Source organism: Oncorhynchus kisutch, linkage group LG18 (assembly GCF_002021735.2).
Source record: "Oncorhynchus kisutch isolate 150728-3 linkage group LG18, Okis_V2, whole genome shotgun sequence".
Taxonomy (NCBI): domain Eukaryota; kingdom Metazoa; phylum Chordata; class Actinopteri; order Salmoniformes; family Salmonidae; genus Oncorhynchus; species Oncorhynchus kisutch.
The window spans coordinates 11,235,163-11,259,820 of NC_034191.2; the positions used below are offsets into that span (position 1 = coordinate 11,235,163).

The following is a 24,658-nucleotide window of genomic DNA, read 5'->3' on the forward strand; positions in this document are numbered from 1 at the left end:
CGAGAGGGAATGAAAAGAGCACAAAAGTGGAAAAGGCATTTTTCGCTGACTATTATAAAAATCGGAATGTAAGCAACTTACTCTTCCACACAGAACATCCCCTGGCATGGCACAGTGCAATATTAACACACTACTCCTCTGTTAAGGGGTGGGTTGTTTGCAAAGGGTGGAAACATAGGACACTAGACTACGAGGACTCTTGAGTCAGCCCATGTCAAACTGTACAAGTCTGGAACAGTAATGGTACAGGGTAACCCAGAAACATTTTTCACTGGACATTCAAATAATCAAAGAGGAAGCTCAGCAGGTTAAGCTCTTGCTTGAGAAAAATACCCCCACCCCGAGCAGACCAGAACTCTTCATTACACAACCCCACAGACGAGCAACCCCAAGCGGAAAGTCAACCTCGCAGCACAGAGTACTACTCTCTCATTGAAATGAAGGATAAATTCACCCAGCTGGAGGTAAGGCAGGTGGAACACACTCTAGTCAGCACAAAAAAATTGTCCAGCTCAAGAACACCCCCCCCCCCCCCCCCCCTCAACCAGACCTGGAGAGCTGGAGGTGGAGAGAGAGATATCTACACTCTGGACTGTGGTGAGACAACATCAACAGGAGAAAGAGAAGGAGAAGCCAGTAGGATAGTCCACCCCAGACTCTGACCAAAGTCTCGACACAACAGCAGGATAGTCCACCCCAGACCCTGACCAAAGTCTCGACACCACAGTAGAATAGTCCACCCTAGACCCTGACCAAAGTCTCGACACAACAGCAGGATAGTCCACCCTAGACCCTGACCAAAGTCTCGACACCACAGTAGAATAGTCCACCCTAGACCCTGACCAAAGTCTCTACACCACAGCAGGATAGTCCACCCCAGACCCTGGCCAAAGTCTCGACACCACAGCAGGACAGACAAATGAAGAACCCCAAACCCAGGGGATCCCACCCCCTCTGAGCACCCCCCCCCCCGTCAGCCACCCTGATAGCCTTCATGATAACCCCATCACAGCCACTGAGGACATACACAAGCCACAGATTGGACTCAAACAGGATATACAGTGGGGATTTGATCCACTGCCGATTTTGCAGGTTTTCCTACTTACAAAGCATGTAGAGGTCTGTAATTTTTTATCATAGGTACACTTCAACCGTGAGAGACGGAATCTAAAACAAAAATCCAGAAAATCACATTGTATGATTTTTAAGTAATTCATTTGCATTTTAATGCATGACATAAGTATTTGATCACCTACCAACCAGTAAGAATTCCGGCTCTCACAGACCTGTTAGTTTTTCTTTAAGAAGCCCTCCTGTTCTCCACTCATTACCTGTATTAACTGCACCTGTTTGAACTCGTTACATGTATAAAAGACAATCAAACAGACTCCAACCTCTCCACAATGGCCAAGACCAGGAAGCTGTGTAAGGACATCAGGGATACAATTGTAGACCTGCACAAGGCTGGGATGGGCCACAGGACAATAGGCAAGCAGCTTGGTGAGAAGGCAACAACTGTTGGCGCAATTATTAGAAAATGGAAGAAGTTCAAGATGACAGTTAATCACCCTCGGTCTGGGGCTCCATGCAAGATCTCACCTCGTGGGGCATCAATGATCATGAGGAAGGTGAGGGATCAACCCAGAACTACACGGCAGGACCTGGTCAATGACCTGAAGAGAGCTGGGACCACAGTCTCAAAGAAAACCATTAGTAACACACTACACCGTCATGGATTAAAATCCTGCAAGGTCCCCCTGCTCAAGCCAGCACATGTCCAGGCCCGTCTGAAGTTTGCCAATGACCATCTGGATGATCCAGAGGAGGAATGGGAGAAGGTCATGTGGTCTGATGAGACAAAAATTGAGCTTTTTGGTCTAAACTCACCATCCCAACCGTGAACACCATCCCAACCGTGAAGCATGGAGGTGGCCAGGGTTTATGGCCACCTCCATGCTTCCTGGCCATGAGTTGACCAGGATTAGAGGTTCCAAGTCTGTTCTATTCATTCTGATGTCTATGCTAATGAGTTGACCAGGGTTAGAGGTTCCAAGCCTGTTCTATTCATTCTGATGTCTATGCTAATGAGTTGACCAGGGTTAGAGGTTCCAAGCCTGTTCTATTCATTCTGATGTCTATGGCCATGAGATTACCGGTATGACTACACCCCTGAAGTAGAGAATGGTGCTGTTCCAGGTGCTCTACATAGCAGTGACGCAGCCACCAATGATTACATGATATATTATCGATGGCATTCCACAACATCACACTGCCAGCAGCATACCACCCTGCATATCACTGCTGGCTTGCTTCTGAAGCTAAGCAGGGTTGGTCCTGGTCAGTTCCTGGATGGGAGACCAGATGCTGCTGGAAGTGGTGTTGGGGGGCCAGTAGGAGGCACTCTTTCCTCTGGTCTAAAAAATATCCCGGGGGACACTGCCCTGTGTAGGGTGCCGTCTTTTGGATGGGACATTAAATGGGTGTCCTGACTCTCTGAGGTCAACCCTGGTGTCCTGGCTAAATTCCCAATCTGGCCTTCAAACCATCACAGTGACCTAATAATCCCCAGTTTACAATTGGCTCATTCCTCTCCCCTGTAACTATTCCCCAGGTTGTTGCTGTAAATGAGAACGTGTGCTCACTCAACTTACCTGGTAAAATAACGGATAAATAAAAACTGCCATCATTAGGCTAGCTAAAGTTATCACCTGTTGTTTAGGAAGCTGAATAACATCTGATATGAAAAGTAGAGAGGAGTCATGAAGCTGTTCTCCAGTGTGTTGTAACTACATTTGTACTACATACTACCCTCCACAGCATAACCTTCACTATGTCATTAGGACATATACAGGATACTACCCTCCACAGCATAACCTTCACTATGTCACTAGGACATATACAGGATACTACCCTCCACAGCATAACCTTCACTATGTCACTAGGACATATACAGGATACTACCCTCCACAGCATAACCTTCACTATGTCACTAGGACATATACAGGATACTACCCTCCACAGCATAACCTTCACTATGTCACTAGGACATATACAGGATACTACCCTCCACAGCATAACCTTCACTATGTCACTAGGACATATACAGGATACTACCCTCCACAGCATAACCTTCACTATGTCACTAGGACATATACAGGATACTACCCTCCACAGCATAACCTTCACTATGTCACTAGGACATATACAGTGTTGTAACTACATTTGTCCACTGCAGACAGAAGAACCTCTGTTTGGTGCCAATTTACTAAATGAGCTCATGCATATTTCATACCTGATCTTATCATCTCCTGTTAAATCATATTTCTCTTTATAATCTGCTTGCCTCAGTGCCGTGAGAATGCCTGTGTGTGAGAGTGTATGTGAGCATACTCACTGCCCAACCCAACATAGAATATGTGCCATGAATGATTGAGTAGTGACCCTTTCCCTCCTTCCCTCTCCCTCTCGTCTTCCCTCCCTCCCTCCCCCTTTCTCTCGCCCTACCTCCCTCTCTCACACACACACACACACACGAAAGAAACATAAACACACATACACATATATATATATATATATATACAGTGGGGCAAAAAAGTATTTAGTCAGCCACCAATTGTGCAAGTTCTCCCACTTAAAAAAATTAGAGAGGCCTGTAATTTTCATCATAGGTACACTTCAACTATGACAGACAAAATGAGAAAAGAAATCCAGAAAATAACATTGTAGGATTTTTTATGAATTTATTTGCAAATTATGGTGGAAAATAAGTATTTGGTCAAGAAACAAAAGTTTCTCAATACTTTGTTATATACCCTTTGTTGGCAATGACAGAAGTCAAACGTTTTCTGTAGGTCTTCACAAGGTTTTCACACACTGTTGCTGGTATTTTGGCCCATTCCTAAATGCAGATCTCCTCTAGAGCAGTGATGTTTTGGGGCTGTTGCTGGGCAACACAGACTTTCAACTCCCTCCAAAGATTTTCTATGAGGTTGAGATCTGGAGACTGGCTAGGCCACTCCAGGACCTTGAAATGCTTCTTACGAAGCCACTCCTTCGTTGCCCGGGTGGTGTGTTTGGGATCATTGTCATGCTGAAAGACCCAGCCACGCTTCATCTTCAATGCCCTTGCTGATGGAAGGAGGTTTTCACTCAAAATCTCACGATACATGTCCCCATTCATTCTTTCCTTTACACGGATCAGTCGTCCTGGTCCCTTTGCAGAAAAACAGCCCCAAAGCATGATGTTTCCACCCCCATGCTTCACAGTAGGTATGGTGTTCTTTGGATGCAACTCGGCATTCTTTGTCTTCCAAACACGACGAGTTGAGTTTTTACCAAAAAGTTATATTTTGGTTTCATCTGACCATATGACATTCTCCCAATCTTCATCTGGATCATCCAAATGCTCTCTAGCAAACTTCAGATGGGCCTGGACATGTACTGGCTTAAGCAGGGGGAACCGTCTGGCACTGCAGGATTTGAGTCCCTGGCAGCGTAGTGGGTTACTGATGGTAGGCTTTGTTACTTTGGTCCCAGCTCTCTGCAGGTCATTCACTAGGTCCCCCTGTGTGGTTCTGGGATTTTTGCTCACCGTTCTTGTGATCATTTTGACCCCACGGGGTGAGATCTTGCGTGGAGCCCCAGATCGAGGGAGATTATCAGTGGTCTTGTATGTCTTCCATTTCCTAATAATTGCTCCCACAGTTGATTTCTTCAAACCAAGCTGCTTACCTATTGCAGATTCAGTCTTCCCAGCCTGGTGCAGGTCTACAATTTTGTTTCTGGTGTCCTTTGACAGCTCTTTGGTCTTGGCCATAGTGGAGTTTGGAGTGTGACTGTTTGAGGTTGTGGACAGGTGTCTTTTATACTGATAACAAGTTCAAACAGGTGCCATTAATACAGGTAACGAGTGGGGGACAGAGGAGCCTCTTAAAGAAGAAGTTACAGGTCTGTGAGAGCCAGAAATCTTGCTTGTTTGTAGGTGACCAAATACTTATTTTCCACCATAATTTGCAAATAAATTCATAAAAAATCCTACAATGTGATTTTCTGGTAATTGACTGTATATATATATATATATCACGCAGGGATGATTTATACATATTGGGAACTATTTGAATGTTGATTCAATGCAATTTCATTGATATGACGTAGAAACAACGTTGCTTCAACCACTGTGTGCCAGTGGGTAGCCTAGCCTGCCACACAAAATTTGAATTCAACTATGGCACACAACTATCATATCCATACAGACTTCCTCAGTTCCGCTGTAGGAACTATCTCAGAACATGGAATGTGTTAATAATTCTAGAATCCTCTCCATTGGAATGTGTTAATAATTCTAGAATCCTCTCCATTGGAATGTGAAACATGTTGGACAATGACTCGGGTCCTCTGTTGTCAAATCAAATCAAAGTTTATTTGTCATATGCACCGAATACAACAGGTGTACAGTGAAATGCTTATTACAGGCCCTAACCAACAGTGTGATTTTTAAGTAAAAAATAGGTATTAGGTCAAATCAAATTTTATTTTGTCACATACACATGGTTAGCAGATGTTAATGCGAGTGTAGCGAAATGCTTGTGCATCTAGCTCCGACAATGCAGTAATAACCAACGAGTAATCTAACCTAACAATTCCACAACAACTACCTTATACACACAAGTTTAAAGGGATGAAGAATATGTACATAAAAATATATGAATGAGTGATGGTACAGAGCGGCATAGGCAAGATGCAGTAGATGGTATAGAGTACAGTATTTTTTACATATGAGATGAGTAATGTAGGGTATGTAAACATTATATTAAGTGGCATTGTTTAAAGTGGCTAGTGATAAATTTGTACATCAATTTTTCCATTATTAAAGTGGCTGGAGTTGAGTCAGTGTGTTGGCAGCAGCCACTCAATGTTAGTGGTGGCTGTTTAACAGTCTGATGGCCTTGAGATAGAAGCTGTTTTTCAGTCTCTCGGTCCCTGCTTTGATGCACCTGTACTGACCTCGCCTTCTGGATGATAGCGGGGTGAACAGGCAGTGGCTCGGGTGGTTGTTGTCCTTGATGATCTTTATGGCCTTCCTGTGACATCGGGTGGTGTAGGTGTCCTGGAGGGCAGGTAGTTTGCCCCCGGTGATGGGTTGTGCAGACCTCACCAGCCTCTGGAGAGCCTTATGGTTGTGGGCGGAGCAGTTGTAGTACCAGGCGGTGATACAGCCCGACAGGATTCTCTCGATTGTGCATCTGTAAAAGTTTGTGAGTGCTTTTGGTGACAAGCCAAATTTCTTCAGCCTTTAGCTCAGTTACCTTAGCTTTCTTGGGAACAGGAACAATGGTGGCCCTCTTGAAGCATGTGGGAACAACAGACTGGGATAAGGATTGATTGAATATGTCCATAAACACACCAGCCAGCTGGTCTGCGCATGCTCTGAGGACGCGGCTGGGGATGCCGTCTGGACCTGCAGCCTTGCGAGGGTTAACACGTTTAAATGTTTTACTCACATCGGCTGCAGTGAAGGAGAGTCCACAGATTTTGGTAGCGGGCCGTGTCAGTGGCATTGTATTGTCCTCAAAGCGAGCAAAGAAGTTGTTTAGTCTGTCTGGGAACAAGACATCCTGGTCCGCGACTGGGCTGGTTTTCTTTTTGTAATCCGTGATTGACTGTAGACCCTGCCACATACCTCTTGTGTCTGAGCCGTTGAATTGCGACTCTACTTTGTCTCTATACTGATTGTTTGATTGCATTGCGGAGGGAATAGCTACAGTGTTTGTATTCGGTCATGTTTCCGGTCACCTTGCCCTGGTTAAAAGCAGTGGTTCGCACTTTCAGTTTTGCGCGAATGCTGCCATCACTCCACGGGTTCTGGTATGGGAATGTTTTAATAGTTGCTGTGGGTACGACATCGCCGATCCACTTACTAATGTACTCGCTCACCGAATCAGCGTATTCGTCAATGTTGTTGTTTGACGCAATGCGGAACATATCCCTGTCCACGTGATCGAAGCAATCTTGAAGTGTGGAATCAGATAGGTCTGTTCCACGCTGGTCCGACCAGAGTGCGGGAGCTTCCTGTTTTAGTCTCTGTCTATAGGCTGGGAGGAACCAAATGGAGTCGTGGTCAGCTTTTCCAAAAGGAGGGCGGGGGAGGGCCTTTTATGCGTCATGGAAGTTAGAATAACAATGATCCAGGGTTTTACCAGCCCTGGTAGCACAATCAATATGCTGATAGAATTTAAGGAGTCTTGTTTTCAGATGAACCTTGTTAAAATCCCCAGCTTCAATGAATGCAGCCTCAGGATATGTAGTTTCCAGTTTACATAGAGTCCACTAAAGTTTGTTCAGGGCCGTCAATGTGTCTGCTTGGGGGGGAATATATGCGGCTGTGATTATAATCTAAGAGAATTCTCTTGGTAGATAATGCGGTCGACATTTGATTGTGAGGAGTCTAAGTCAGGTGACTCAGGTGAACAGAAGGACTTGAGTTCCTGTATGTTGTTATGATCACACCACGTCTCGTTAATCACAAGGCATACCCCCCCCCCCCCTTGCCCCTCTTCTTACCAGAAAGATGCTTATTTCTGTCGGCGCGATGTGTGAAGAATCCAGCTGGTTGTACAGACTCCGATAGCGTGTCTCGAGTGAGCCATGTTTCCGTGAAACAGAGAATGTTACAATCTCTGATGTCTCTCTGGAAGGCAACCCTTACTCGGATTTCATCTACCTTGTTGTCAAGAGACATGACGTTGGCGATTAGTATACTCAGGAGCAGTGAGCGATGTGCCTGTCAATGGAGCCTGACCAGAAGACTGCTCCGTCTGCCCCTTCTGTGGCGCCGTTGTATTGGGTCGCCTACTGGGATCAGATGTCCTGGGTGGTGGTCCGAACAGAGGATCTGCTTCGGGAAAGTCTTATTCCTGGTCGTAATGTTGATAAGTTGATGTTGCTGTTATATCCAATAGGTCTTCCCGGCTGTATGTAATAAAACCTAAGATTACCTGGGGTACCGATGTCAGGAATAACACATAAAAAACTAAATACTGCATAGTTTCCCAGGAACGCGAAGCGAAGAGAGGCGAGGCGGCCATCTCTGTCGGCGCCAGAAGTAGGAAACAGGTGAACAATAGATAAGTAAAGAAATAAAAACAACAGTAAAAAGACACTGAAAAAGTAACAGTAGAGAGGCTATTTACAGTAGAGAGGCTATTTACAGTAGAGAGGCTATTTACAGTAGAGAGGCTATTTACAGTAGAGAGGCTATTTACAGTAGAGAGGCTATATACAGTAGAGGGGCTATTTACAGTAGTGAGGCTATTTACAGTAGAGAGGCTATATACAGTAGAGAGGCTATATACAGTAGAGAGGCTCTATACAGTAGAGAGGCTATATACAGTAGAGAGGCTATATACAGTAGTGAGGCTATTTACAGTAGAGAGGCTATATACAGTAGAGAGGCTATATACAGTAGAGAGGCTATTTACAGTAGTGAGACTATATACAGTAGAGAGGCTATTTACAGTAGAGAGGCTATATACAGTAGAGAGGCTCTATACAGTAGAGAGGCTATATACAGTAGAGAGGCTATATACAGTAGTGACACTATATACAGTAGAGAGGCTATATACAGTAGAGAGGCTATATACAGTAGAGAGGCTATATACAGTAGTGACACTATATACAGTAGAGAGGCTATATACAGTAGAGAGGCTATATACAGTAGTGACACTATATACAGTAGAGAGGCTATATACAGTAGAGAGGCTATATACAGTAGAGAGGCTATATACAGTAGTGAGGCTATATACAGTAGTGACGCTATATACAGTAGTGAGGCTATATACAGTAGTGAGGCTATATACAGTAGTGAGGCTATATACAGTAGTGAGGCTATTTACAGTAGTGAGGCTATATACAGTAGTGAGGCTATTTACAGTAGTGAGGCTATTTACAGTAGTGAGGCTATTTACAGTAGTGAGGCTATATACAGTAGTGAGGCTATTTACAGTAGTGAGGCTATATACAGTAGTGAGGCTATATACAGTAGTGAGGCTATTTACAGTAGTGAGGCTATATACAGTAGTGAGGCTATATACAGTAGTGAGGCTATTTACAGTAGTGAGGCTATTTACAGTAGTGAGGCTATATACAGTAGTGAGGCTATTTACAGTAGTGAGACTATATATAGTAGTGAGGCTATATACAGTAGAGAGGCTATATACAGTAGAGAGGCTATATACAGTAGTGAGGCTTTATACAGTAGAGAGGCTATATACAGTAGAGAGGCTATATACAGTAGTGAGGCTATATACAGTAGTGAGGCTATATACAGTAGAGAGGCTATATACAGTAGTGAGGCTATATACAGTAGTGAGACTATATACAGTAGTGAGGCTATATACAGTAGTGAGACTATATACAGTAGTGAGGCTATATACAGTAGTGAGGCTATATACAGTAGAGAGGCTATATACAGTAGAGAGGCTATATACAGTAGTGAGGCTATATACAGTAGTGAGACTATATACAGTAGTGAGGCTATATACAGTAGAGAGGCTACATACAGTAGAGAGGCTACATACAGTAGAGAGGCTATATACAGTAGAGAGGCTGTATACAGTAGTGAGGCTATATACAGTAGTGAGGCTATATACAGTAGTGAGGACTATATACAGTAGAGAGGCTATATACAGTAGAGAGGCTATATACAGTAGTGAGACTATATACAGTAGTGAGACTATATACAGTAGAGAGGCTATATACAGTAGAGAGGTTATATACAGTAGAGAGGCTATATACAGTAGAGAGGCTATATACAGTAGAGAGACTATATACAGTAGAGAGGCTATATACAGTAGAGAGGCTATATACAGTAGAGAGGCTATATACAGTAGTGAGGCTATATACAGTAGTGAGACTATATACAGTAGTGAGGCTATATACAGTAGTGAGCCTATATACAGAAGTGAGACTATATACAGTAGTGAGGCTATATACAGTAGTGAGACTATATACAGTAGTGAGGCTATATACAGTAGTGAGGCTATATACAGTAGAGAGGCTATATACAGTAGAGAGGCTATATACAGTAGTGAGGCTATATACAGTAGAGAGGCTATATACAGTAGAGAGGCTATATACAGTAGAGAGGCTATATACAGTAGTGACACTATATACAGTAGAGAGGCTATATACAGTAGAGAGGCTATATACAGTAGTGACACTATATACAGTAGAGAGGCTATATACAGTAGAGAGGCTATATACAGTAGAGAGGCTATATACAGTAGTGAGGCTATATACAGTAGTGACGCTATATACAGTAGTGAGGCTATATACAGTAGTGAGGCTATATACAGTAGTGAGGCTATATACAGTAGTGAGGCTATTTACAGTAGTGAGGCTATATACAGTAGTGAGGCTATTTACAGTAGTGAGGCTATTTACAGTAGTGAGGCTATTTACAGTAGTGAGGCTATATACAGTAGTGAGGCTATTTACAGTAGTGAGGCTATATACAGTAGTGAGGCTATATACAGTAGTGAGGCTATTTACAGTAGTGAGGCTATATACAGTAGTGAGGCTATATACAGTAGTGAGGCTATTTACAGTAGTGAGGCTATTTACAGTAGTGAGGCTATATACAGTAGTGAGGCTATTACAGTAGTGAGACTATATATAGTAGTGAGGCTATATACAGTAGAGAGGCTATATACAGTAGAGAGCTATATACAGTAGTGAGGCTTTATACAGTAGAGAGGCTATATACAGTAGAGAGGCTATATACAGTAGTGAGGCTATATACAGTAGTGAGGCTATATACAGTAGAGAGGCTATATACAGTAGTGAGGCTATATACAGTAGTGAGACTATATACAGTAGTGAGGCTATATACAGTAGTGAGACTATATACAGTAGTGAGGCTATATACAGTAGTGAGGCTATATACAGTAGAGAGGCTATATACAGTAGAGAGGCTATATACAGTAGTGAGGCTATATACAGTAGTGAGACTATATACAGTAGTGAGGCTATATACAGTAGAGAGGCTACATACAGTAGAGAGGCTACATACAGTAGAGAGGCTATATACAGTAGAGAGGCTGTATACAGTAGTGAGGCTATATACAGTAGTGAGGCTATATACAGTAGTGAGACTATATACAGTAGAGAGGCTATATACAGTAGAGAGGCTATATACAGTAGTGAGACTATATACAGTAGTGAGACTATATACAGTAGAGAGGCTATATACAGTAGAGAGGTTATATACAGTAGAGAGGCTATATACAGTAGAGAGGCTATATACAGTAGAGAGACTATATACAGTAGAGAGGCTATATACAGTAGAGAGGCTATATACAGTAGAGAGGCTATATACAGTAGTGAGGCTATATACAGTAGTGAGACTATATACAGTAGTGAGGCTATATACAGTAGTGAGCCTATATACAGAAGTGAGACTATATACAGTAGTGAGGCTATATACAGTAGTGAGACTATATACAGTAGTGAGGCTATATACAGTAGTGAGGCTATATACAGTAGAGAGGCTATATACAGTAGAGAGGCTATATACAGTAGTGAGGCTATATACAGTAGTGAGGCTATATTTTTAATTTTATTTTTTTATTTCATCTTTATTTAACCAGGTAGGCTAGTTGAGAACAAGTTCTCATTTGCAACTGCGACCTGGCCAAGATAAAGCATAGCAGTGTGAGCATACAACAAAGAGTTACACATGGAGTAAACAATTAACAAGTCAATAACACAGTAGAAAACAAAGGGGGGGGGGGTCTATATACAATGTGTGCAAAAGGCATGAGGAGGTAGGCAAATAATTACAATTTTGCAGATTAACACTGGAGTGATAAATGATCAGATGGTCATGTACAGGTAGAGATATTGGTGTGCAGAAGAGCAGAAAAGTAAATAAATAAAAACAGTATGGGGCTGAGGTAGGTGAAAAGGGTGGGCTATTTACCAATAGACTATGTACAGCTGCAGCGATCGGTTAGCTGCTCAGATAGCTGATGTTTGAAGTTGGTGAGGGAGATAAAAGTCTCCAACTTCAGCGATTTTTGCAATTCGTTCCAGTCACAGGCAGCAGAGTACTGGAACGAAAGGCGGCCAAATGAGGTGTTGGCTTTAGGGATGATCAGTGAGATACACCTGCTGGAGCGCATGCTACGGATGGGTGTTGCCATCGTGACCAGTGAGCTGAGATAAGGCGGAGCTTTACCTAGCATAGACTTGTAGATGACCTGGAGCCAGTGGGTCTGGCGACGAATATGTAGCGAGGGCCAGCCGACTAGAGCATACAAGTCGCAGTGGTGGGTGGTATAAGGTGCTTTAGTGACAAAACGGATGGCACTGTGATAGACTGCATCCAGTTTGCTGAGTAGAGTGTTGGAAGCCATTTTGTAGATGACATCGCCGAAGTCGAGGATCGGTAGGATAGTCAGTTTTACTAGGGTAAGCTTGGCGGCGTGAGTGAAGGAGGCTTTGTTGCGGAATAGAAAGCCGACTCTTGATTTGATTTTCGATTGGAGATGTTTGATATGAGTCTGGACCTCCAAATACACCTCCTTGGCGGAGCTGTTGGCCGAGGTTGAAGTAGCCAGGCGGAAGGCATGGCCAGCCGTTGAGAAATGCTTATTGAAGTTTTCGATAATCATGGATTTATCAGTGGTGACCGTGTTACCTAGCCTCAGTGCAGTGGGCAGCTGGGAGGAGGTGCTCTTGTTCTCCATGGACTTCACAGTGTCCCAGAACTTTTGGGAGTTGGAGCTACAGGATGCAAACTTCTGCCTGAAGAAGCTGGCCTTAGCTTTCCTGACTGACTGCGTGTATTGGTTCCGGACTTCCCTGAACAGTTGCATATCACGGGGACTATTCGATGCTATTGCAGTCCGCCACAGGATGTTTTTGTGCTGGTCGAGGGCAGTCAGGTCTGGGGTGAACCAAGGGCTGTATCTGTTCTTAGTTCTGCATTTTTTGAACGGAGCATGCTTATCTAAAATGGTGAGGAAGTTACTTTTAAAGAATGACCAGGCATCCTCAACTGACGGGATGAGGTCAATGTCCTTCCAGGATACCCGGGCCAGGTCGATTAGAAAGGCCTGCTCACAGAAGTGTTTTAGGGAGCGTTTGACAGTGATGAGGGGTGGTCTTTTGACTGCGGCTCCGTAGCGGATACAGGCAATGAGGCAGTGATCGCTGAGATCCTGGTTGAAGACAGCGGAGGTGTATTTGGAGGGCCAGTTGGTCAGGATGACGTCTATGAGGGTGCCCTTGTTTACAGAGTTAGGGTTGTACCTGGTGGGTTCCTTGATGATTTGTGTGAGATTGAGGGCATCTAGCTTAGATTGTAGGACTGGCGGGGTGTTAAGCATATCCCAGTTTAGGTCACCTAACAGAACAAACTCTGAAGCTAGATGGGGGGCGATCATTTCACAAATGGTGTCCAGGGCACAGCTGGGAGCTGAGGGGGGTCGGTAGCAGGCGGCAACCGTGAGAGACTTATTTCTGGAGAGAGTAATTTTCAAAATTAGTAGTTCGAACTGTTTGGGTATGGACCTGGAAAGTATGACATTACTTTGCAGGCTATCTCTGCAGTAAACTGCAACTCCTCCCCCTTTGGCAGTTCTATCTTGACGGAAGGTGTTATAGTTGGGTATGGAAATCTCTGAATTTTTGGTGGCCTTCCTGAGCCAGGATTCAGACACAGCAAGGACATCAGTAGAGAGGCTATATACAGTAGTGAGGCTATATACAGTAGTGAGGCTATATACAGTAGTGAGACTATATACAGTAGTGAGGCTATATACAGTAGTGAGGTTATATACAGTAGTGAGGCTATATACAGTAGTGAGGCTATATACAGTAGAGAGGCTATATACAGTAGAGAGGCTATATACAGTAGTGAGGCTATATACAGTAGAGAGGCTATATACAGTAGTGAGGCTATTTACAGTAGTGAGGCTATTTACAGTAGTGAGGCTATATACAGTAGTGAGGCTATATACAGTAGAGAGGCTATATACAGTAGAGAGGCTATATACAGTAGAGAGGCTATATACAGTAGAGAGGCTATATACAGTAGTAAGGCTATATACAGTAGTGAGGCTATATACAGTAGTGAGACTATATACAGTAGTGAGGCTATATACAGTAGTGAGACTATATACAGAAGTGAGACTATATACAGTAGTGAGGCTATATACAGTAGTTGAGACTATATACAGTAGTGAGGCTATATACAGTAGTGAGGCTATATACAGTAGAGAGGCTATATACAGTAGAGAGGCTATATACAGTAGTGAGGCTATATACAGTAGTGAGGCTATATACAGTAGTGAGGCTATATACAGTAGTGAGACTATATACAGTAGTGATGCTATATACAGTAGTGAGGTTATATACAGTAGTGAGGCTATATACAGTAGTGAGGCTATATACAGTAGAGAGGCTATATACAGTAGTGAGGCTATATACAGTAGAGAGGCTACATACAGTAGTGAGGCTATATACAGTAATGAGGCTATATACAGTAGAGGGGCTATATACAGTAGAGAGGCTATATACAGTAGTGAGGCTATATACAATAGAGAGGCTATATACAGTAGTGAGGCTATATACAGTAGAGAGGCTATATACAGTAGAGAGGCTATATACAGTAGTGAGGCTATATACAGTAGAGAGGCTATATACAGTAGAGAGGCTATATACAGCATTGAGGCTATATACAGTAGTGAGACTATATACAGTAGTGAGATTATATACAGTAGTGAGGCTATATACAGTAGATAGGCTATACACAGTAGTGAGACTATATACAGTAGTGAGGCTATATACAGTAGTGAGACTATATACAGTAGTGAGACTATATACAGTAGTGAGACTATATACAGTAGTGAGGCTATATACAGTAGTGAGGCTATATACAGTAGTGAGGCTATATACAGTAGTGAGGCTATATACAGTAGTTGAGACTATATACAGTAGTGAGGCTATATACAGTAGTGAGGCTATATACAGTAGAGAGGCTATATACAGTAGAGAGGCTATATACAGTAGTGAGGCTATATACAGTAGTGAGGCTATATACAGTAGAGAGGCTATATACAGTAGTAACACTATATACAGTAGTGAGGCTATATACAGTAGTGAGGTTATATACAGTAGTGAGGCTATATACAGTAGAGAGGCTATATACATTAGTGAGGCTATATACAGTAGAGAGGCTATATACAGTAGTGAGGCTATATACAGTAGAGAGGCTATATACAGTAGTGAGGCTATATACAGTAGAGAGGCTATATACAGTAGAGAGGCTATATACAGTAGTGAGGCTATATACAGTAGTGAGGCTATATACAGTAGAGAGGCTATATACAGTAGTGAGGCTATATACAGTAGTGAGGCTATATACAGTACAGAGGCTATATACAGTAGAGAGGCTATATACAGTAGTGACACTATATACAGTAGTGAGGCTATATACAGTAGAGAGGCTATATACAGTAGTGACACTATATACAGTAGAGAGGCTATATACAGTAGTGACACTATATACAGTAGTGAGGCTATATACAGTAGCAAGGCTATATACAGTAGCGAGGCTATATACAGTAAATCAAATCAAATCAAATTTATTTATATAGCCCTTCGTACATCAGCTGATATCTCAAAGTGCTGTACAGAAACCCAGCCTAAAACCCCAAACAGCAAGCAATGCAGGTGTAGAAGCACGGCGGCTAGGAAAAACTCCCTAGAAAGGCCAATACCTAGGAAGAAACCTAGAGAGGAACCAGGCTATGTGGGGTGGCCAGTCCTCTTCTGGCTGTGCCGGGTGGAGATTATAACAGAACATGGCCAAGATGTTCAATGTTCATAAATGACCAGCATGGTCGAATAATAATAAGGCAGAACAGTTGAAACTAGAGCAGCAGCACAGTCAGGTGGAAGTTGAAACTGGAGCAGCAGCATGGCCAGGTAGACTGGGGACAGCAAGGAGTCATCATGTCAGGTAGTCCTGGGGCATGGTCCTAGGGCTCAGGTCAGTTGAAACTGGAACAGCAGCATGGCCAGGTGGACAGTAGTGAGGCTATATACAGTAGTGAGACTATATACAGTAGTGAGACTATATACAGTAGTGAGGCTATATACAGTAGTGAGACTATATACAGTAGTGAGACTATATACAGTAGAGAGGCTATATACAGTAGTGAGGCTATATACAGTAGTGAGGCTATATACAGTAGAGAGGCTATATACAGTAGTGAGGCTATATACAGTAGTGAGACTATATACAGTAGTGAGGCTATATACAGTAGTGAGACTATATACAGTAGTGAGACTATATACAGTAGAGAGGCTATATACAGTAGCGAGGCTATATACAGTAGCGAGGCTATACAGGCACCGGTTCGTCGGGCTAATTGAGGTCTCCCGCCCAAATGGCAAAGAACCTCTCAAGTGGCCACGCCTGCTCCCATGCCTGCTCCCACGCTTGCTCCCACGCTTGCTCTCATTGGGTAAGTGGAGCATTGTCTGTAGCTCCTCCATAAACCCAACACAGAGGGCAGGTTGTGAGCCAGATAAAGACGTGGGACTGAGGGGGAGGCGGAGGTGGATGGGGGGATTACCTGTGTAATAGTGACACCTGTGTGACCTTATGAGTTGTGGGAGCAGAGCTGTTCTCTTAAAGCAGCCTGCCGTCTGTAAGGGAGGGGGGTAGACAGACTGGGGAGAGAGGGAGGGGGAGGGTAAGGGTAGACAGACTGGGGAGAGAGGGATGGGGAGGGTAGACAGACTGGGGAGAGAGGGAGAGGGCGTGGGAGGGAGGGGGAGGGAGGGTAGACAGACTGGGGAGAGAGGGAGAGGGCGTGGAAGGGAGGGTAAGGGTAGACAGACTGGGGAGAGAGGGAGAGGGCGTGGGGGGAGGGAGGGAGGGTAAGGGTAGACAGACTGGGGAGAGAGGGAGAGGGCGTGGGAGGGAGGGGGGTAAGGGTCTGGGATGGGCATCACCTGAGCGCCACAGGTGAAAACCAACACCTGTTATATCCATATGCCTCTTAAAACCCTGAAATGATGCCAGCAGAGCACACAAACACCAGGCACTTCAAAGTCATTTCTGTTTCATCTTCACAGCTTCTAAAGTCAATAGAATTAAACCTGTTGTCCTTTGAAAACAACACGACTGATCCTAAATCACCACTAATATACCGTAGCTGACATTTCCACATTCAGAACATGACGTCATTCTCCACCTCAGACACTTTAGTCCTCAATGCCCTTTAAACCTGTCACCTTTAAGGCATACTTACCAAGCTAGTAGAATTAAACCAGACACCTTGAAGAAGGCATACTTACCAAGCTAGTAGAATTAAACCCAACACCTTGAAGAAGGCATACTTACCAAGCTAGTAGAATTAAACCCAACACCTTGAAGAAGGCATACTTACCAAGCTAGTAGAATTAAACCCAACACCTTGAAGAAGGCATACTTACCAAGCTAGTAGTATTAAACCCAACACCTTGAAGAAGGCATACTTACCAAGCTAGTAGAATTAAACCCAACACCTTGAAGAAGGCATACTTACCAAGCTAGTAGAATTAAACCCAACACCTTGAAGAAGGCATACTTACCAAGCTAGTAGAATTAAACCAGACACCTTTAAGGCATACTTACCAAGCTGGTAGAATTAAACCAGACACCTTGAAGAAGGCATACTTACCAAGCTAGTAGAATTAAACCAGACACCTTTAAGGCATACTTACCAAGCTAGTAGAATTAAACCCAACACCTTGAAGAAGGCATACTTACCAAGCTAGTAGAATTAAACCCAAGTTTTACCCTGTAGCTGGGTTTATAACACAATCTAACACATTCAGGTAGTCTATGTACACACACACCTCTGAATGAACTTTTGTTACCATGGTGATGGGATGTGACAAACAACATTCTCTCCATGTCCACACTTCAAGACTGCTACGTGAACACACTTCAAGACTGCTACCTGAAACACACTTCAAGACTGCTACCTGAAACACACTTCAAGACTGCTACCTGAAACACACTTCAAGATTGCTACCTGAAACACACTTCAAGACTGCTACCTGAAACACACTTCAAGACTGCTACCTGAAACACACTTCAAGACTGCTACCTGAAACACACTTCAAGACTGCTACCTGAAACACGCTTCAAGACTTTTAACTGACATCTCTACTTCAAAGACAATCCTACACTTCTATGTAATGTCTACTTAACAAACTATATGAACACGTCCTTATGATCACACATTTCTGAAACAGTGGAGAGCAATATGGCAGTAGAATGTTGAGCAGAACATGTAGCTAAGGAGGAGAGAATAGCGAGGACAGAGAGCTGTGTTAGGTTTGAGAGAACACAAAGCTGTGTTAGGTTTGAGAGGACACAGCTGTGTTAGGTTTGAGAGAACACAGAGAACACGGAGCTGTGTTAGGTTTCAGAGGACACAGAGAACAGAGAGCTGTGTTAGGTTTGAGAGACCACAGAGGACAGAGAGCTGTGTTAGGTTTCAGAGAACACAGAGGACAGAGAGCTGTGTTAGGTTTGAGAGAACACAGAGGCCACGCAGCTGTGTTAGGTCTGAGATGACACAGAGGACAGAGAACACAGAGCTGTGTTAGGTCTGAGAGACCACAGAGGACAGAGAGCTGTGGACCACTCCACTGCTTGTCTCTGTGTGAGCTACATGCTGCTGATCAGAGAGATAGATAGGTCTCAGAGATAACAACAAGTACAACTTGTCTCTGTGTGAGCTACATGCTGCTGATCAGAGAGATAGATAGGTCTCAGAGATAACAACAAGTACAACTTGTCTCTGTGTGAGCTACATGCTGCTGATCAGAGAGATAGATAGGTCTCAGAGATAACAACAAGTACAACTTGTCTCTGTGTGAGCTACATGCTGCTGATCAGAGAGATAGATAGGTCTCAGAGATAACAACAAGTACAACTTGTCTCTGTGTGAGCTACATGCTGCTGATCAGAGAGATAGATAGGTCTCAGAGATAACAACAAGTACAACTTGTCTCTGTGTGAGCTACATGCGGCTGATCAGAGAGATAGATAGGTCTCAGAGATAACAACAAGTACAACTTGTCTCTGTGTGAGCTACATGCTGCTGATCAGAGAGATAGATAGGTCTCAGAGATAACAACAAGTACAACTTGTCTCTGTGTGAGCTACATGCTGCTGATCAGAGAGATAGATAGGTCTCAGAGATAACAACAAGTACAACTTGTCTCTGTGTGAGCTACATGCTGCTGATCAGAGAGATAGATAGGTCTCAGAGATAACAACAAGTACAACTCTCATACTTTCCAGACATTCTGAGAGGTATTCTCTGGGTATCATTCTGTGTCGCTTTAAAGTCATTTCCCCCTTATTCCTCCCAACACACACGCGCAGACACAGTCTGATGTTCAAGAACGTCCTTCAGAAACAGGCCTCCCGGGGAGGGATTTCAGTGAGACACCAAGGCGATGTCAAAACCCATCCCTGTCACAACTTGTGTGTGTATCTTCCCACTCCGACTATCTCTGTCAGTATACCGTCTCTGCCTTTTAAATACATCATCGTTGTCACAAGGGCTTTGTCAATCACGTGGACTGAAGTCTTGCCACAAAGTCAGGAGAATTTCACCATCAGGGCAGCCATTAAGGGAGGTAAGGTGGGTTTGTTGTTATGGATTCCATCTTGGAGTAGTGTTCTGACTCATATGAAAGGAGAAGAGACGACACTATTCAACAAGATGATTGTCCCCTGGCTCCACCCAAAGAAATAATCAACATGAATCATTCTGTGTGAAATAGAGAAATAAGAGAGAAAAAGAGAGAGATATGGAGAGAGGAGTAGAAAGAGAGATATGGAGAGAGAAAGAGAGAAAGAGAAAGAGAGAGAAAGAGAGAGGAATAGAGAGGAATGGAGAGAGAAAGAGAGAGGAATAGAGAGAGAAAGAGATATAGAGAGGGAAAGAGAGAGATATGGAGAGAGAAAGAGAGAGAAAGAGAGAGAAAGAGAGAGGAATGGAGAGAGAAAGAGAGAGGAATGCAGAGAGGAATAGAGAGATATGGAGAGAGAAAGAGAGAGATATGGAGAGAGAAAGAGAGAGAAAGAGAGAGAAAGAGAGAGGAATAGAGGGAAAGAGAGAGATATGGAGAGGGAAAGAGAGAGGAATGGAGAGGGAAAGAGAGAGATATGGAGAGGGGAAAGAGAGAGGAATGGAGAGGGAAAGAGAGAGAGAGATGGAGAGGGAAAGAGAGAGATATGGAGAGGGAAAGAGAGAGATATGGAGAGGGAAAGAGAGAGATATGGAGAGGGAAAGAGAGAGATATGGAGAGAGAAAGAGAGAGGAATAGAGAGAGACATAAAGAGAGAAATAAACCACCTTTACCATCCACAGATTTTATGCAAGTAAAGTTGTACTGTCAAAACAATCACGACAGCTGTGATGGAAACAGGGCGTTTCGGGACAATGGTATAAATGCCGACATATAATTCCTTCACTCGACAAGGTGTGATCTTTTTGTGTCCATAAAATTAATTATGTGAGAAATGGCGATTCATGTGCAAATATTGATATAAAACAAACATAATATCGAAGTAAACTTGGAGCCATCATGATGATACACTACTTATACAAAAGTATGTGGACACCCATTTAAATGAGTGGATTCGGCTATTTCAGCCACACTCCTTGCTGACAGGTGTATAACATCGAGCACACCGCCATGTAATCTCCATAGACAAACATTGGCAACAGAATGGCCTTACTGAAGAGCTCAGTGGTGACTTTCTGTGTTTGGCGGATGCCAGGAGATCGCTACCTGCCCGAATGCATAGTGCCAACTGTAAAGTTTGGTGTATTAAAAGATTCATACAATTACACTATGGTATAATTAGGTCCTAAGAATTTGTTCTTAAACTGACTCGCCTGGCTAAATAAAGTTGAAATAAAATAAAACAATTCCAAACACATTTCCACCCCTCTTTACATGTAATTCCTCATCCATTCTCCTTCATACACCCTCTCACCCACACACCCTCTCACCCTCTCACCCACACACCCTCTCACCCTCTCACCCTCTCACCCCACACACCCACACACCCTCTCACCCTCTCACCCACACACCCTCTCACCCTCTCACCCACACACCCACACACCCTCTCACCCTCTCACCCACACACCCACACACCCTCTCACCCTCTCACCCACACACCCACACACCCACACACCCACACACCCTCTCACCCACACACCCTCTCACCCACACACCCTCTCACCCTCTCACCCACACACACACCCACCCACCCACACACCCTCTCACCCACACACCCTCTCACCCACACACCCTCTCACCCTCTCACCCACACACCCACACACCCACACACCCTCTCACCCACACACCCACACACCCTCTCACCCACACACCCTCTCACCCACACACCCTCTCACCCTCTCACCCACACACCCACACACCCTCTCACCCACACACCCACACACCCTCTCACCCACACACCCTCTCACCCACACACCCACACACCCTCTCATCCACACACCCTCTCACCCTCTCACCCACACACCCTCTCACCCACACACCCTCTCACCCACACACCCTCTCACCCACACACCCTCTCACCCACACACCCTCTCACCCACACACCCTCTCACCCACACACCCTCTCACCCACACACCTCTATAGAATAATTACTGCCATTACCTTTATTTTTTACTAGGCAAGTCAGTTAAGAACTAATTCATATTTTCAATGACGGCCTAGGAACAGTGGGTTAACTGCCTGTTCAGTGGCAGAACGACAGATTTTGTACCTTGTCAGCTCGGGGATTTGAACTTGCACCCTTTCGGTTACTAGTCCAACGCTCTAACGCTCTAACCACTAAGCTACCCTGCCGCCACTGAGGATCAATGTTTGACAAATACAAATATTCTCGCTCTTATCATCATGTGGACTTCCTGTATCTGCCAGCTGTTGGCTGAAAACACACATATCAAGACCATTTAACACAACAGTTTGAGACAAAATTCCTATTGGCAGAGAGTTGAACATGTGAAGGAAACACACTGAACAATACATTTTTATTTGGTACCTGAAAAGTCATGTGATTGAAAAAATATATTGTGTCCCCTACGTCATCACACACTGGTTATTAATCTGCAACACGTCTGTTTAGTGGAAACACACCTTCGGAGAGAGAAAATAGCATTTGATTCTTTATGGGGATTTTGGAATATTCACGTGAAAATATGTCACCAATTGAATGGAAACCTGGATGATGAAGAGAGAAAAGGCCTGTCCTCCAGCCTGCTGTCTCTACTTCATAATGTCCTGTCCTCCAGCCTGCTGTCTCCCCTTCATAATGTCCTCCAGCCTGCTGTCTCCCCTTCATAATGTCCTGTCCTCCAGCCTGCTGTCTCCCCTTCATAATGTCCTCCAGCCTGCTGTCTCCCCTTCATAATGTCCTGTCCTCCAGCCTGCTGTCTCCCCTTCATAATGTCCTGTCCTCCAGCCTGCTGTCTCTACTTCATAATGTCCTGTCCTCAAGGCCTGCTGTCTCTACTTCATAATGTCCTGTCCTCCAGCCTGCTGTCTCCACTTCATAATGTCCTGTCCTCCAGCCTGCTGTCTCCCCTTCATAATGTCCTCCAGCCTGCTGTCTCCACTTCATAATGTCCTCCAGCCTGCTGTCTCTACTTTATAATGTCCTCCAGCCTGCTGGCTCTACTTCATAATGTCCTGTCCTCCAGCCTGCTGTCTCTACTTCATAATGTCCTGTCCTCCAGCCTGCTGTCTTCACTTCATAATGTCCTCCAGCCTGCTGTCTCCACTTCATAATGTCCTCCAGCCTGCTGTCTCTACTTCATAATGTCCTCCAGCCTGCTATCTCTACTTCATAATGTCCTGTCCTCCAGCCTGCTGTCTCTACTTCATAATGTCCTGTCCTCCAGGCCTGCTGTCTCTACTTCATAATGTCCTCCAGCCTGCTGTCACTACTTCATAATGTCCTGTCCTCCAGGCCTGCTGTCTCTACTTCATAATGTCCTCCAGCCTGCTGTCTCTACTTCATAATGTCCTGTCCTCCAGCCTGCTGTCTCCACTTCATAATGTCCTCCAACCTGCTGTCTCTACTTCATAATGTCCTCCAGCCTGCTGTCTCCATTTCATAATGTCCTCCAGCCTGCTGTCTCCACTTCATAATGTCCTCCAGCCTGCCCGCTCCACTTCATAATGTCCTCCAACCTGCTGTCTCTACTTCATAATGTCCTCCAGCCTGCTGTCTCCATTTCATAATGTCCTCCAGCCTGCTGTCTCCACTTCATAATGTCCTCCAGCCTGCTGTCTCCACTTCATAATGTCCTGTCCTCCAGCCTGCTGTCTCTACTTCATAATGTCCTGTCCTCCAGCCTGCTGTCTCTACTTCATAATGTCCTCCAGCCTGCTGTCTCTACTTCATAATGTCCTCCAGCCTGCTGTCTCCACTTCATAATGTCCTCCAGCCTGCTGTCTCCACTTCATAATGTCCTCCAGCCTGCTGTCTCCATTTCATAATGTCCTCCAGCCTGCTGTCTCTACTTCATAATGTCCTCCAGCCTGCTGTCTCCACTTCATAATGTCCTCCAGCCTGCTGTCTCCACTTCATAATGTCCTCCAGCCTGCTGTCTCTACTTCATAATGTCCTGTCCTCCAGCCTGCTGTCTCTTCTTCATAATGTCCTCCAGCCTGCTGTCTCCACTTCATAATGTCCTGTCCTCCAGCCTGCTGTCTCTACTTCATAATGTCCTCCAGCCTGCTGTCTCTACTTCATAATGTCCTCCAGCCTGCTGTCTCTACTTCATAATGTCCTCCAGCCTGCTGTCTCCACTTCATAATGTCCTGTCCTCCAGCCTGCTGTCTCTACTTCATAATGTCCTCCAGGCCTGCTGTCTCCACTTCATAATGTCCTGTCCTCCAGGCCTGCTGTCTCTACTTCATAATGTCCTGTCCTCCAGGCCTGCTGTCTCTACTTCATAATGTCCTCCAGCCTGCTGTCTATACTTCATAATGTCCTCCAGCCTGCTGTCTCTACTTCATAATGTCCTGTCCTCCAGGCCTGCTGTCTCAACTTCACAACTTCATATTCTAAACACACACACACACACTCTGGCAGTGTCAATGCGACATGAGAATAACAATCAGTCTGCTGGCTACAGAAAGCTGATTTGTTCTACTCTCTCACTCCCCTTCCCCCATCTCTCCATCCATTTCTCAATCAAAGGAATGAACTACACCTCTCTCTCTCTCTCTCTCTCTCTCTCTCTCCCTCTCTCTCTCAGATTGCTGTGCGCCATGAAGAACTGCGCTATCCACAGTTCTTCATTCTGATGAGAAGGGGATTCAGATTGGGAGAGGCCTATCTGTTTCAGATCCAACACTGTGTCCTGGGAGAGGACTGTGGGACTGATCCTATTGTTATGCAGCTTAGCCCTCCCTCCCTCCCTTCCTCTCTTCCTCTCCTCAACAACACACTACAGAGAACAGTGACATCTCTGAAACTATAGCTCCTCTTCATAATAGAACAGGATCGTCTCCACTCCTCCATTTCCCTCCCTC

The 24,658-nt window shown here is 44.4% G+C and overlaps 1 protein-coding gene across 1 annotated transcript in view; it reads right to left on the reverse strand.

The window, feature by feature from the left end:
- LOC109909618 (neuroserpin-like) overlaps positions 1–24,658 on the reverse strand; it is a 51,279-nt gene that overhangs the window by 12,710 nt on the left and 13,911 nt on the right.